Source organism: Dermacentor andersoni, chromosome 9 (genome assembly GCF_023375885.2).
Source record: "Dermacentor andersoni chromosome 9, qqDerAnde1_hic_scaffold, whole genome shotgun sequence".
NCBI classification, from domain to species: Eukaryota; Metazoa; Arthropoda; class Arachnida; order Ixodida; family Ixodidae; genus Dermacentor; species Dermacentor andersoni.
In genome coordinates this window covers 106,117,404-106,133,628 of record NC_092822.1, presented here as the reverse complement: position 1 = coordinate 106,133,628, position 16,225 = coordinate 106,117,404, and the positions used below count along the sequence as shown (strand labels likewise).

Sequence of the window (16,225 nt, the reverse complement as noted above, 5' to 3'; positions counted from 1 at the left end):
AAACACGTCGCATAAAGAACTTGCACGCGCGATGCGCCCTCCTGCCTACTATTTCGCTTTTTCCATATCAACCAGTGATCATTGCGCTATGCGTTTCCATTATGGCCACTACGGAAACTGCGAGTAGGGAGAATGCAATGAGATTTAGAACGGGCCAATCTAACTGAAACTGCACTGGTTTTCACTCAAAACCGGCGTCTTAATGGGTTGTTTATGAGCTCAGCAAGATACGGCCCTAGCCGTCAGCAGTACTTCTTTCAGAAGTACCCTTAATTGGATCTATCATATTCATAGGATTGCGCGTACGCTTAACACCACATATTTTGTCGGCATAAGCCGCAAAAAAAAAAAAAGGGGGGGGGGGGGGGGGCTAGCTGTTCCAATATATAGATGCCGGTACTGTTTTATCTCAGTGAGGCTGAAACCGAAATCTGCGCACATTTCCCACGGCGTGCAGTGTACAGGAAGTTTTTTTTGCACTTCGTTTCCTTGATCAAGGAAATACCTTTTATGCACAAGTCAACTCAGCTCCCATGCGTTTTAGCTCATGAACGTAGCTGACATGCTCAGTCTGACCGAAACTTTCGTAGCCATTCCGCGAGTGATCAAATCTGCCGCCTGGCCAGGCTGCAGGGGTGCCGTGTAGGGCCTACGTATAGGGCCGCCTATAAGTCGAAGCTCACAACGGCAAACATCCCTATAATCATTTAGTTTCGACCTCTGCTGCGAGCGACTGTACTCACAAGATTTCCACAGGGTCGCCAGGGCATGGCTGGATGGTGCACTTTGGCCTGTAAAATTTTGGCGATAACCGTGCGTGCACGGCCATTTGAGCCTTGAGAATGCTGTGGAGACAGCAACGTGCACCGCCCTAATAATAATGACAAAGATGTCCTATTTCATAATGTCGGTTGAGAAAATTTGATTTATATAAGTCAGTCAGAATGGCCTTGATATGTTTATGTTATGGAAGAAGGCCCTACAGTTTCTAATTTTGGGCGTTTTCCTGAAATTGTATCCCTTTGATATATGTGCTATGAATGCAGCTTTCTTAATAAACACTAATGATTGATTGATTGATTGATTGATTGATTGATTGATTGATTGATTGATTGACATCACTTTCATGGACTCAACATACAAACCTGTTAGCAGACGTTCCTTGTTGAACGCATGTGAGATTGTTTGTGCGCTCTGAATGGCGAGATAGGTCAGCAAGGTCGTTAGATGTACAGCTTGCAGTAACATTATGGCTGCAACGCAGCAACGTAGTATTCATCCTTGGCGGTTCAAGCCCAGACAGCGTTCTTCCCACAGTCTGGTATAGTTCAAGAGCGAATACAATGGATGAAGCTACTGCTGTGCCCTGCGAAGAAGAATTAATGAAAGCGTGTCGTTAATTTATTCTTTTATGAGGCAACACCGTTGTGGGGTTTACAGCCTATATTATTCTCCTCCTGAGCATAGAGCGAAGCTTTACTGACTGTACGTAAAAATACACACATACATGCATATATTCCTGGCTGTACATGTGTATATGGAAACAAAATTTTTTTGCGGATATTTTCTCGTCCACAAAAAAACCATAGCTGCGTAACCTACTCCACTGCTTATGACTACTACCGCTTCCGTGAACTGTACTCGAACACTTTGTACATTCTCTTTTCTATTCGTCTCGTCATAAGAAAACTAGTTTTCATCTGTGGCGATGCACCAATCCAACAAAGTAAACAAATAGTACCCTTCCACTGGCGAAATCTTCACGTTGCAGCGAAATCTCTAGGTCGGGCGAGGCAACCAAGACTTAGAACCAAAAACTTAGAACCATCAAAGGAGAACCTCTGGCGGAGATGACGACTCCACAATAGAAATTACGGAAGCAATAGCTCACGCATTGGAGAAGTCCTTGTCTCTTCTCTGATACACATTGTGCAATAATATTTCTAGTTTTTCAAGAGTGAAGTCCTAGCTACTCTGTTGACTACAGTAACAGCAACGTTTACTTCAACTGTGTTTTCCTTGTTGGTTCACTTGAAATCCAGCACTGTCAATGAAGTGTAAATCCTGTTCAAGCGAGAGCAGTGTACAATGAAAAGGAAGAAGTTTGAAATGTATGTTAAACGCTTACTAATTAAAGTATGTTGGTGAATATTAGAATTTCGCAGCATTTTGCACCAGGGTGGGGAGGGAATTTTTTATTATAAGGCATTCGTCCAAAGCGGGATTCGCGCTACAGTAATGACATTCGTAAATTGTTCATCGCACGACGTCGCTAGCCCTGCTGATGAGCAGCGGTCTTCGAATTACAGTTCCGTGCAGCAGTTCCGCTTCAATCAGTACAAGTTAAAGTCTTCCACGTCTAAGCACATGTCGATCCCTCTCATCACATTGAGCGTCATTTCTTGCCGATAGGTAGTTACGATGGCAGCATGTGTTGTCTCTGCTTTTAAGGGCAGCAGTTGTTGGGCTATATATCTTAATACCACTTATTGTTGGGCTAGTTAGTGCATGCTTCTTACAACGAAAACCACGCCCAACAAAGGACGCCCTTTGCTTTCGCCTGTCTTGGTGTGTTGCGTCGTTTCCGTTGTAAAAAGTTGTAGGATTCATACATGCTTACCTTAGTGTTGGTCCACGGAAGGCAAAGGGCCACGATTATCATGCCAGCAAATGGCCCGGATGCGCCACTGTAGAATGCCATGATGATCTGTTTATTCGGTGTAGAATACAGTAATGAGCTACTGACATTGTCATCGTCAAATAAAACTTCAACGAACAGCTTCCAAGGAGCAAGTGATTACAGAGGAAAGAACTGTCTGGCTCATGCAGCTATTTCTATTCATTAAGGCTATTCCTCCTGCATCACTAACTTAAGCTCGGTAAGATTCTGTCAAGCTCATGCATTGCCAATAATCCTCTATTAGGCTGGTCCGACTAGCTTTAAGGATGCCGTACGTGCCTACAGCATACTAAGCCAATCTGGCTGATGCAAAATGATACTACACACTCAAGCCTATTGGTGGTGAGCATCAGGATAGAAACTATTGAATAGGTGAGCTTGTGCCCTAATGAGTTACGAAACTGGGCTGTTATGGGCAGCAATAATACAGAATATAATTTATTGACAGGAAAGACAAAGAGGTCGACCTGAGCTAGTGCGCTCTGGTCTGCTACTCTGCACTGGGGAAGAGGGAAGGGGAGTGAATGTACTGGGATGGGTGATGACGATAAGAGAAGTGGTGAATGCTTATGTATATTATACAGTTGCCTTGCTAGAGCCGCTCGTCCAGCTTGGTGTCCTGAGAAAGTTCAACAACACTTTAGTTGCACGAATTGAAGTTGCAGTGTCAGGCCATGGGCCGAGGATACCTTCCTCCGACAGTGGTTGCTTGCAAAAGCTGGCTAAGAAACTTTCCAACGTCATTCGCTCCAGCATACATGCTGGGCAGTCGCACATTCTGTGTTACAGTGTTTGAGGCATCTGGCAGTGTTCACAATAACGGCTGTTCGACTGGCCGATGAGGTGCGCGTTGCGACGGGTGAAAGCGACGCCTAGCCGAATCCTGTGTAGCAATGACGTTTTGCTTCGCGTAACTTTGGGGGGCAAACAGAACATAGGGGCAGCGATTCTGACAACACAAGTAGACATGGGTAATCTAGAAGAAGGGGTAGTGAGCTAATTTTCTTGGCGAGGGCCCACGTTGCGGTGTCACAAGAAATGTCAACGAGGTTTCGCATCCCCGAGGGCCTTCGTGGAGGCGCTGCCGTCAGCATCAATGGAAGTCATAACCGTGCTGCCGCCGTTTCGTCGTCGCTGCAGGCTTTAAGCTAAGCGTTCTTTTGTAGGTACATTTCATTTCTCAGTTCTTATGGTGGCAGGAAATGTCAGATTTTTCGGGCCAACAAAGTATCTGTTCATGAATCCTTTTTTAGCGCAAAGGAAGAGACACAAGAAAGACGACCAGGACAAGGCGCTACTCTCAACTGACATGATTTTATTGCGTCTCTCCTTTACAGATAGCTGAAACTAGAGGAAAATGCGCAGTGAGCACCATGTGGTGGAGCGCCTTGTCATGTCGTCTTTCTTGTGTCTGTTGTGTTGCGCTTAAAAAAAAGTATTCATGGATTCGCACCAACCAGCCCGTCAACGCATTGTGCTTAAGTATCTGTTCTTAAAATTTCATATCGCTCGTGTGTTTGCATTATATAAGTACAGTTTAAAATATATTTATACATTCTTTCTCAATTGTAGACATTCTGTTCCTATTTTAGTGGCACAAATACAAGAAAATAACAGTATTTGGGAAACAATAAAAACACAATGGCATATGTAGTAATTCCCTGTACATACTAAAGCAAGAAATCGTTGACTAAGTGCCCTCTCTGCTTAATATACTCATCAAAGCTGACTTTATTCATTTCTGTAGCACAAACACTGCAGTTCAAATTATCTGGCAGATCACCAGTGTATATGAATAAAAACGCATTTCTTATTTGAATGCCACGGTGTGTCTAATATGCCAACCCACTGTACGTGGCGCTTATTGGTTACTTTTGTTAGTATTTCTACTTTATTAGTGCCTTTATTTATTGTATGAATGTGTTGAGAATTCATATGTGTTTTTAAAAACAAATTCTTCAATTGATGCTATGCGAATGCGCTATCGATAATTTCTTGCGTCATATTAAAACGTTTTTCTTAATTCTGAACATTTCTCGAACGTCTATCAGGCTAGAGAGTTGTAGAACGTTTAATTAGGCTGTTTTAGGAAAGGTACCGTTTGCCAGACGTGCTGTTGACTGTAAAAGGGGGAAAGACCCTCTTCAAACTGTTTCAGCTTTTTGCCCTCACTCCTCTTTCCACTGTGAAATGGAAATGAAAGTTATTGATTGATGTGCATGTCTTTTGTGGAGTTAAGAGCATTGTAGTGCATCAACAAATAAGCTTTTCCACATTGTTTATGAACACATGGGGTCTACCTCTTTCCATATCCTCCCTGCATGTTCCTTTTCCCAAATGAAAGTGTGTAGACACGGTAATTCTGTAGAATGGAATGCCAATGAACATTTAAAATATGATAGTGCCAGCAGAATTGCTAATGGAATTTTGCATACAGCAGATAGTTGTCTCTTGTGGGCAATTTCTCCCATAAGGATTATTAACATGTACTTAGATTTAGGTGCACGTTAAAGATCCCCGGGTGGTCTAAATTTCCGGAGTCCTCCACTACGGCGTGCCTCATAATCAGAAAGTGGTTTTGGCACGTAAAACACCATATATTATTATTATTAGGATTATTAACAGCATGTCAGTTGTACTTAAATTTACTGTGGTAAATCGAATTGCATGTACACTATAATATCTTTGTTCTGAAATTTCATGAACGAGGTTGGTTTTGACGCCATATGACAGCCTTTCATGCAATGTATCCCGGGTCATCTTTTTATTGCCCCATGGTGTCCTGTCAGAGTGTGAAATTTGAAGTTTTTAGGACAATACAACAGTCAAGAGGACGTAAGATGGTCAAGTTTGCCATAATACTGTTTTATTTATGAAGAGCATGACCTCGCATAAGCTGCTATTGGATGTAAATGCCAGCATATTCATGGGGAAATATGAGCCGTTATAATGTCACGCTTGAATTAGGAAGGAACAGCTCAAACTAAAACAATCACGAGAGGGAGAAGACACAGGACAAGTGCGCGTCCGATGCGCATGTCCTTTGTCGTTCTCCCTCTCATGATTTTTCCCTCTCCGCGGTTTTTCGCAGCAAGTCAGTCAGCCTAGCGCTTATTCACATGTGATATTTCTTCTAATTATGTTGCACTTATTGCACTATTTAAGGTATCGGTAGCCCCAAGTATCTCTGCACTAGAGACAAATGCATTCGCCAAATACTACTGCAGATTCAGCTGCAATCAGACAAAAGCAGCGTTTTGTTTCATTCAATCAGGAATTATTCAAGAGAAGGTACTTGTAGAAAACTTCCCAAGAATGAGCAGCAGGACAACGTGAAAAACAGTGGATTAAAAGTAAATGGGGCCAGGTAAGGGGTGGCGTATTGCATCTGAAATGCTTGCTACCTCTCAAAATTGATGCCTCGTTAATTCAAATCCATTGGATACTTCGAAAATATGAACATATTCATAATAGGGAAAAAAAAGGTTTGTAAACGAATCCGGCATTTTAACAAATTCGCTTGCTTCGAGAATTAAAAAAAAAGTGTAATACTGCGGGTACATTAAATAAAACCATGACGAATGCCGAGATAAATCAACACTGTAAATAGACTCAGCAACGGTCAGTCTCTCTTCTGTTAGCTGTTTGAGTTGGAGCGAGGATGTCCAAAACGTCTCTGATCCTGGGTTCGCTGTAGGAGGATTTCACGAGAATGTGGTGGAAGGTCGTCGCTAATCCTCGAGCAACACTGTCTGCCCTCGCGTTTCCTGCCAGTTCTTGCGTGCCGGACACCATATGATAGTGTGTTGCCCTTCTAGTTGATTGCCTAAAATTTTTATTATTGATTGGGGTGCCGTTCTATTTAGAAACAGGCGGCAAGCCGTCTGTCAGCCGGATAACAGCCGAATTCGTTTGGCGCTCGGCGTCCTGAATGGCCAAGGCGATGGCTGCAGCCTCTGCCACGCATGCCAAGGTAGTTTTGACGGATGCCGTTGTTATGTTGTTCTTACACGTAGAGACAATGGTGAAGGTGTCGTACCTGGTTCGACTGGCATCCGTATTATACACTCCCAGTCCCATGCCAAAACGTTAGTGAAGATTCTTAACCCTTGCTCTGCGTCGTCCGGGATGGTACTTGAGGTGCATATTTTTAGGAGTCGGGGCAACCGTGATGTGCGATCGAACGTTGCGGTCTATCTGTGCCGTTTCCTCTCCGCAATACTGGGGTCTCAGGAAAAAGCCTAGCCTCGCAAATACTTGCCTGCCCTGAGTTGAAGAACAAACGTTATGTCTTTCTGAAGACATAACGTCGCGACTGCGCACTCGTCAAAAGTATTGTGCAGACCCAGTTCCTCAAATCTCTCTGTGCTAACGCATTCGGGAAGACCAAGGGCTGATTTGAAGGCTTTTCTTATTACTGTGTCTGCCTATGTGATCTGTTTTCACGGTTTATACTGACTGGTAAGTCTCCGTGACCCGTGAAGTCGTCTAGCACTTTGGGAGCTGCCCTTTAAGAGTCCCACTTCGCGATGTCTTACAAGTCTGGTCGTCGCCACAGACACCGACTGCTACTGCCGCTTATCTCTGGCAATGGCAGAATGCGATGGAGACAATATTCATGACTGTTTCACTCTCATTTCTGCCACCTTTCCACATTCTACAGCATTCAAGACAGAGGGAAAATATTATGCAGATCCCACGCACTGTGAGAATCGATTTAAGCGAAGCTTTCTGTGCTGTTTGCTTTGACTGACGATAAGAACCGGTGATGTTGACGGTGAATGTTTAATTTCTTGAACCTTTTGTCCAATACAAGAGTGGTGAGTTGATCTGATACGTTACCTTGTGTGCACCACTGCTGTTTTGTCTGCGTAGTACACAAAACACAAAAAGAGAGGTGCTTCCTTGAGGCGTTGTTGTGTGCCATATTTCATAACCTCTACGAGGGTTGAGCATTGTCATTGCGTCACATGGCACATCGCATCGTGGCAGAAGCATTAAACTTGAAATGGATTTTGGGGCTGTATTTTATTTCGCCTACAGGTGCTGGGTGTTCATGTACCGGATGCCTCTGCAAAGCCGTGACCCAAGCCCGAACGCAGAAGGCTACACAAACGTTGCCAAGAACCAGGAGAGGACCGACAGCTGACACTACAACCTTCGACGACGCTAAGTCGAGTACCAGCCCGGCGGCCGTGTTTGAGTTTGGAGCGCTATACGCCCCCCAGAACTTAGCGAGAAGCTTTAATGCCGCTATTCGGACCCTACAAGATCATCCGACGCATTGGCGCACTTGAATATGAGGTCGTGCCAGAGGGCATTTCGCTATCACCGCGGCGCTGCTCACGGCCGGAAATAGTCCATGTTGTGCGACCTAAGCCGTTCTGACAATGCTAACGGACTTTTGGACATACCTGAACTTTGGACTTCTTTTAGACTGTTTTACTTTCGACTTTGTTTATTCGTTGTTTTGGTACTGTTTAATAGGTTTCCTTCTTTTTGGTCTCCTGTCATGTTTTTAGCATCGGGACTATGCTTTTTGAGAGGGGGGCATTGACACGTGTACTTGTATATCTTTTTCGGGTGACCCTTTTTCCCCGTCTAAATATGTTATCGCTCCGCGCGGGACGCGCCAGCATTTATCGGAAGTTTCTCGAATGTTATCGACGGTTCTTGCTCGTGTCTGTTGTCGCCGAAGCTTGTGTAACCTGATTGCATGTGCGACGCGAGTTGCGTAGAACTTTCTGGAAGACAAGCAGGCACCAGCGATTATTTTGGTACCTTCAATGGCTCATGTATAAAAGTCGATGCGCTTGACAGGGAGATGAGATTTTGACGATGGCCGACTGTGTCCGCCGCTATAGTTGTGCTTTAAGTGTACCCTGTCATTGTGTACGCAGGTTCTCCCAATAAAAATTATTTTCATCATTCACAATATTGCTACTGTATTCTTTACCGTCATTACTACGTAACAATTCGGTCAAATCCGCAACGTCGGGCAATGCCGTAGCCACAAAGCTATCGCAGCGGGCACATAAATGTTGATTTGACGTGCGACTGCTTCCGTTATGTTGCCTAGACCCAGCGGTGCGCTTTAATTGGCTCTGCTTCTGCGCGCGCTACGTAAGGTGTCCGCTATACATATGTGCATAATTTTATCTGTCAGAAATAGCAAGAACACACCGCACCTTGAACTAAAGTGTATCCGGCCTTTTCTTACCTTCTCACATTACCATTTCGCTATCCCTCCCCCCCCCCCCTTGTATTTTACAGAAACTGCGAGCGAAGGGAGGCAAGGCTGTTATTCATTCGATTCGTGACTGCGTCGGTTCTACCCATTCCCTGCCCCCTCTCCCCCCTGCTCTCTTTCATTCTGTCCAGCTTCCCTCTGGACTTGCACGTTCGTAGAAAGGTAAGCGCTTGCGGGGGAGGGGGGGGCGGAGGTCCCGGACAATTACAGATGTCAAGAGGCTAAAGTGACGACAAACCGGGAGTTCCAGAGGGCATTGTGCACATTCGACGCGGTGTAGTCCAAACGAGTTCGCGTCACTTTTCTTCTCTGACACGCATCTTCCATGTATATACACGCTCTGAGCCAACCCCGGACGCGGTGTGCGGGACAGCAGCAGCTACGGCAGCAGCAGCAGCAGTGGAAAAGTCGAAGGAAAAGTCAATGAAAGCTTCGCTTCAAACTGATATTAGTTTGGGGCCACTTTTTGTCACTGCGTCTCGTCCCAGTGCTAAAGGTCACTTTTGTTTAAGCGACTGCCTGCTTTAAATGGTGAATCGGCCAGTGGTGCGCGCTTTCATGAGGTGGTTCGTCATAGCGTTTGAGCCGGCATATCAAGAGCCACGCACGACGACGCGACATCTGGTCATCTTGGGTTTATTAGTTCCTTTAAGTGGGCACAGGAGTGTTTTTACTTTCCCAAAATGCGTGATACAGTCAAGCAATGCGTCAGTATTTGCGAACGATGTCAGCGCTACAAGCCCTCTTGGACGAATTCTCCGGGTTCCCTTCATTCCTTACCACCCCCAAGTGTTTTTTGAAAAAGTGGTCACAGACCTATTGGATCCGTTCCCACGAATATGGAACGATAACAGATGGGTGATCGTATGCGTCGGCCACCTGACCCGTTACGCAGAAACGGCATCTTAGGCATTTACACGCGTTGTAGCCTTCTTACTTTGCTTGATTATTCTTCATGCGTGGCCTTCCCCGCGTAACCATTAGTCATCGCGGTCGCCTGTTCGGCATGGTTGCCGTGCAAGAATTTCTTCGTCTCTCTACTTCGCAGTTCCGTCATTCGACACCCTATCATGCTCAGCCCAATGATCTTGTCGAACGCGCAAACAGGACCCTCACTAACATGCTGACCGTGTACGTGTCTACTGATCACAATGACTGGAATAACGTACTTACATTCATCACATGTATGCTCATAATACTGCAAATCATGAGACGACGGATTAGAGTCTGTTTTATCTGTTTTATGCACGTTCACTGTTAAACTGAACGGACATAATACTAGCGCTTAACTTTCACAGCGAGTGTTCGATTGCTAAAACACTGCGCCTAGCCCAAGAAGCCCATCGTATTGCTCGTTCTCGTACTATGGCGTCAGAACATCGAGCGAAGGAGCACTATGACAGCTGACATCCGCCTGCGCCGTACACGAAAGGAGACTTTGCATGGCTGTTGACTGCTCAAAGCAAACGTGGCCTATGTCAAAAGTTCACATCCCAGTATACTGCCCCATGAGTCATCGCAGATCGTTTGAGTGACTTCACCTACATGTTGGCACGTTTGATGTCAGCTCGTTGCCGTTTAGCTGTTCCCAGTTGGCACACGTTGCTTGTCCAAAGCAAGTTCACCTTACCATTCGCCAGTGATTGGACTCGCCGGGCGGGCTTCGCCTGTGAAGCAGGGAGTGCTACTGCACGGTCCAGGAAAGGAGTAGAGGAAGAAAACGATAGCTAGCGGCAGTCTCTTCAGATCCGCATTACAATTAAGGCCTTTAAGTGAAGCCGATTTACTCGTGTCAATATATATTTGAACATGTCTATAGTGTCCGGCGACACTACCTTGCTCTAAAACGAGAAGTGGAAATGAATGAATGAAAAAACTACTGGTGTTCAAATGTTTGCATGATACGCGACTGAAGAACCAATTTCAATTTGTCGTAATTTTAATTTCTTGTAAAGAATTGAAGTTTCTTGTAACATCTAACCAAGCTACTCGCTTACCAAATGTTTAAGCAAGGAAATGCAGCCTCGTCAACTCACCCGCATCGCAGTTCCTATGTAAGGCACCACGACGGCGAACGCAGTCATCAGCGTGCCGCTGCCGAATTCTGCAAAGTGCATTGCATATAAGGCGGAGAAGAAAACAAACGCACAAGAAAACGCCGAAGGAACAGACACAAACGCTGTGCTTTTCTTCTGTACTAGAAACAAGGCATTGCCACAAGACATGAATTGCGTCGATGTCGTTCTCTCGTACCTGCGTAGCGTTTGTACCTCGCTGTTAGGATGACCAAGCGACTACGCTGAACGTTATTTCCTGGCACTCCTTCCTGGTGTAAATAGTATTCCATTTTATTGTGTCAAGGAAAAGAAAGAGAAAAAAAAAACAAGGACTTTCGCCTCCGTCGCAACTTGCTGCTGTTTTGCGCTATAAGATAGCCTTCATATAAATAACACACAACAAGAGACAATATGTGCACCCCGACAACCTATCATTCTCCTCTGCTACAAAAATTAGTTTCATACGTCACACTACCGTGTCAGCGCAACAGCTGGAAAGTCTGCGCGGTGTTCTATAAAGGTGCCCGTCATTGTCAGCATCTCAGCAAGAGCAAGCATTGATGTCAACGCTGCTGAAGAACTACTTTTTAGCATGGTTCTGAAAAAAAAAAAAAAAACGGAATACGTCCCTGCCGACAGACAGCAAATGCATCGGGATGAAAGCGGCTACCCTGACTCGTTTGTGCGTGCCGCGGTACGTAAGCTAGCTTTTTCTGCACGCAGCGGCAGTGCGCGTCCCAAGAGTCGTGTTCCTGTGCTGTAAGTTCCTAGGATCACCGAGCACTTGGCGCCTGTTCTACGCCCCTACAGTGTACAAGTAGCGCATGTGCCAACAAAAAGGTTAAGGCACTCCCTAGTAAACGATAAAGACAAGCTACCAAGCGAAAATTCCCAGGTGTTATCTACCGCAGTGCATACGCAGACTGCGATCTAATTTACGTCGACGAGACAGGCAGTTTCCAGCGAAAACTCAACCAGCACATGTGTGACGTAAAAAAGAAGAGCATTTCTTCGGAAGCCCTCGTCAAACACTCAGAAGTGACTCGCCATGAAATAGACTGGAAGAAAGCAAAGATAATGGAACAAAGAAAGAACTGGACTTCTCAACTTTTGTACTTTTCAGAACTGGAAACACAAATTTTGAGTTTTGCCGCTAGCAATTTGATCTTGATTTGACCGCAGCCGCGCCGTAGCCTTGGCAACGCATCACGTGAATTGCCGCGCCACGCTGGTCAGCCGCCGCTGCCGGCTTGGCGCATGCGCTATCTGCAGCTGTGTCTCTGCCTGGCCACGTGACTCACCTCTCGCCTAGATAAGGGGCGTGCCGCGCTCACCTAGTCAGTGCGAGCTCGCACATGGATGAGACCGAGGCCGGGCCGTCTTCTCTGATCGTTGCGCGAGAGCGGGAGGCTTTGAGCCGTCGTCGCCAAGCGGCGTATAACCTCCCCCCCCCCCCCTCCTCCTACGGACATCGTCTGGCGAGCTGCTTCACTGGAGGGGGTCCGGAATACAACAAACGTAGCACTGCCGAGATCAAAATAGTGGCCGTGTTCGCCCCCTGTCCGCTTGTGCTTTGACAATGTGCATGCTCGCCGCGTCTCCTTGCATGTCTAGAACTTGCGACTTGCCTGTGGCTGAACAGGGGCCGCACGGTCGAATGATTCGTGTCCATCCAAGTCTAATCAGAGTCATGTCTAGCCACCGACCTAGACACAGCAGTCATACCTGGCTTAACGATGATTGCATACCTAAGTATAATGGTTACAGCTAAATCAAAGGTGAACCACCCAAAACTTCACCAGGCTAAACCAAGCTTTTGCTTTCCGTACTCAGGGTTAGCTGAGCTAAGCCGCATCCATTTTTTTCTTGAATTCCTAACCATTCAGACCATCAAGCGCACACTTAATCGCAAAGACGGCAACTTTCCCCACGTTTACCCACGTTGCCTACATCCCACCTTAAAGTCTACATAGCCCGCCCGTTTCCGCCTTTAATCTCACTGTGAACAAGGCTCCCGTGCGGGAGGCGATACATCTTTCTCTTTTATAAACTTTCGTGGTCGATGTCCACTTTTAAGTTTTGTCATAAAATGTCGCAGCTATATGGGATATCTGGAGCGGTTCGCTCAACATTTATCGACATTTCTAGGGAAAACTACCATTGCTGTCTATTGTTTGCGGTGTAACGTATTTCACAAGAACAAAAAATGCTGGCTCTCCCGTAATCCAGAATATACGTAAGTATGGTACGGCTACCGGCACAGAAGATTGGTTAGAGATGATACTAGGTACAATCTTAAAATGGGCATAATGCATGTCCGCAACGGCACACGCCAACACACTGCACCACGTCGTAGTATGCACTGGTTCATACGGACGCAAATGTTTTCTGCCGCAGACAGTGACAGCAAAAAAATGCGTCCACAAGGCGTATTTTGCCGCCTGTGATGCAGCCGCCGTCAATCGCTGTTCTTCTTCGAACAGGGCAGCACCCTCAGTGTCTGTCGCTAGTCTTTTTTTTTTAATGGCAGGGTTTTACATGCCCAACCGCGATCTGATTATGAGGCACGCCATAGCTTGGGACTCTGGAAATTTAAACCACCTGGGATTCTTTAATGCACATGTAAATGTAAGTACACAGGCGTTTTCGCATGTCGCCTCCATAAAAATGCGATCGCCGTGGCTGGGATTCCATCCCACGACCCCGTGCTTAGCAGCCCGACACCATAGCCACTAAGCAACCACGGCGGGTGCTACTTTTTCTTCTTGTCGGGTCGAAGTTGTCGGCTGCAAATGTGCGGTCTTAAGGGCGCAGGCCGCGGTCCGTGGCGGTGTTGTCACCTTCGGGAACATTCGCATAATCTTGGTGTTGTCGGTACAGCAGAGGAGTCTTATGCTCTGGCGTATAACTCGTTAAGCAATCAGCTTCCGGAAAACGCTTCCTACCGTTTCTTTCGTTGGGCTGCTTGCTCGGCTTAAGCATTTGTGTCGGCGAATCCATTGAAATGAAGAACGATGCAGAAGCATATGCAGCCACGACGTGAAGCGGGCTTCAAAGCTTACAGAGCCGAAATGAAACTGTTTTCAACTGAACCTCGTCGAAAGTCTCGTCTCGGTCAAGCAACCATGCGTGGCGCATCGGACGCTGCCGGCTTGGTCACGCAGCGTTGCGCCATCTCGCGAGGCGGAGCAATACCCACGCCGCGGAACTCATGGACTGCTGGCGTTGAAAAGAGCACAGGCAACCCTGTCTCAGCGCCAAAAGATTACAATCAATTGATTGGTGCCCTGTATCTGCGTTTTGAAGATCTCTATTGGAAATGATAAATTAACTTCAGCGTAGTAGAAGTTACAGCTTCAGCGATATTGTGAACAAACATTAGGAGGAAATCGGAAGCAATAATTTTGTAACTTGTTTGGGTAGTAACTAGCGTATTTAATGTCGCCTTGTACAAATAGTTTGGGGCCTGAGACCGCATTTTTTCTTGGGTTTTGATTGGTTGCTCTAATAATCTCGTTTTGTTCTCGTAACGAAGCCCGGATATTCTCCTTTCGTTCTTGCTCCGCTCTAAGCTTGACTGCCTGGATAACAGCTCTGGATTTTGGCTCGAGGTCTCTTGAAGGTACGGGACAAAGGAGCTAAAAGCATTTCATGCTTAAAAACCATGCCAAACAATGCCGGAGAAGTGGGTGTTTTTAATACGTACAATAACTACTGACGTCTCATTTGATATGTGCTTCCTAGAACATCGCATGAATTTTATAGTATTTGCTTCGAACTCCACCATTCGCATATTTTCTTTTTACGAATAAGGCAGAATGCGACATAATTTCTGAGACTTGTCTACTAAAGTGTAAGCATCGTTTGGTTCGGCTGCTACTTCACTTTTGCTTACTTCATTAGCTATCTTACGCATGTCTACACATCGCGACTAATCATCCAATATTACACTATTATTACGACTACACGTGTTAGCTTGACGAATTATGCATTTATTACATGAAAGTGTTTTGTGCCGGGGTCCACCGTCAACTTCCTGTAACGGATGTGACGTCGGTGAGAACGCATAAAATATGATCTATCCTGACAGGAATGGCGCCGCCATCTAGCAGCGGTGAATCGAAGTACAGCATTATTGTATTAACGAGCACCGACAGTGACCGCTTCGGTAGTGTCAGCGCAGCGGAGGCTCCAACCACACCTCCTAAAAAGTTAAGGCCTGCGCGCTGCCAAAATCACGTGAGCAACGTCACATCCGGTAGGCGATCGCCTCCGGTGGGTGCGCGCGAGAGAGCGAACCAAGCAAACTCCGCAGTCGGCGCAGCACTGCCCTTGCTAGACCAGCAGCAACCAGCCCGACAATGCGTGTATCGTTCTGGCGTGGTTTTGTGTTTCTGTACTGGGTGTGCGTTGCTGCGCTTGATCAACGCGCGTGGTGGTGCTTAAGCCGTGAATTGCGGCTATCAGCATGCCGTACAAGTGCTGTGTGCCGAAATGTCTGGTAAACTACGACGAAGACTCGAAAATTTAGGTCTTCTCATTTCTCAAGGACGACGCCCAGCGAAACAAGTGGTTGAGTGCGATACCACGCAAGGACTACCAAGTTACAGTTTCTTCAAGGGTAAAGGTTGCTTTAATTAGCTTCTTGTGTACCTTCATAAGCGCTTTTACGGTGCGCAAAGTTCATTATCAGTGCGAACACATTGAGCGTTAGGCCTACAATCCATTGCATCACTGAGCGGGACGAGGCGTTGGAGAGGTTCAGAATGCTTCCTACGGCTGACCGACGAAAATTGTCACATTCAAATTTTGCACAGGGGTGGCGTAAAGCACTGAGCGTTGATTTTTCCTAGTTTTATATCGTATATTTGGCAAATTGTTTGACATTAATAATCAAATATTAAGGATGTCTTGCAAAGAAAAGGTCTCTAAGTAACGCCAGCTCTCGCCGTTGAGTGCAGTCAAGAGCTCTCAACGTTTCGCTTAGTCTGCTCTCGTTCTTCTGCAGTTGGGAAGAAATAGCACTGCATGTAGAGCTGTAGGGAAGTAGTTTTCCAGTCGGACATTGCCGTAGACGGTGCCATCTCCGATCTGTTCTGTCATAAAAATACGCTGTCAGTTTGCCGTAATAAAAAGACTGACCACTAAAGACTATGTTATGTGCGATGCATAAACCAGCTAATGATACCAGCGGTTTCGAGCGGCCCAGCTGTTTCTGCTATCGGGAGGAAAAGTAAA

At 46.1% G+C, this 16,225-nt stretch overlaps 1 long non-coding RNA gene across 1 annotated transcript in view; it reads right to left on the bottom strand.

Annotated features, from left to right (window-relative positions):
- Positions 1-1,086: 1,086 nt before the first annotated feature.
- LOC126528469 (uncharacterized) overlaps positions 1,087-16,225 on the bottom strand; it is a 31,546-nt gene continuing 16,407 nt past the window's right edge. The window contains exons 2-4 of the long non-coding RNA XR_011890194.1: positions 10,967-11,034; positions 2,621-2,707; positions 1,087-1,366 (exon numbers count right to left, since the gene is read on the bottom strand). This is a non-coding gene — a long non-coding RNA (uncharacterized lncRNA). The remainder of the gene's footprint in view (positions 1,367-2,620; positions 2,708-10,966; positions 11,035-16,225) is intronic.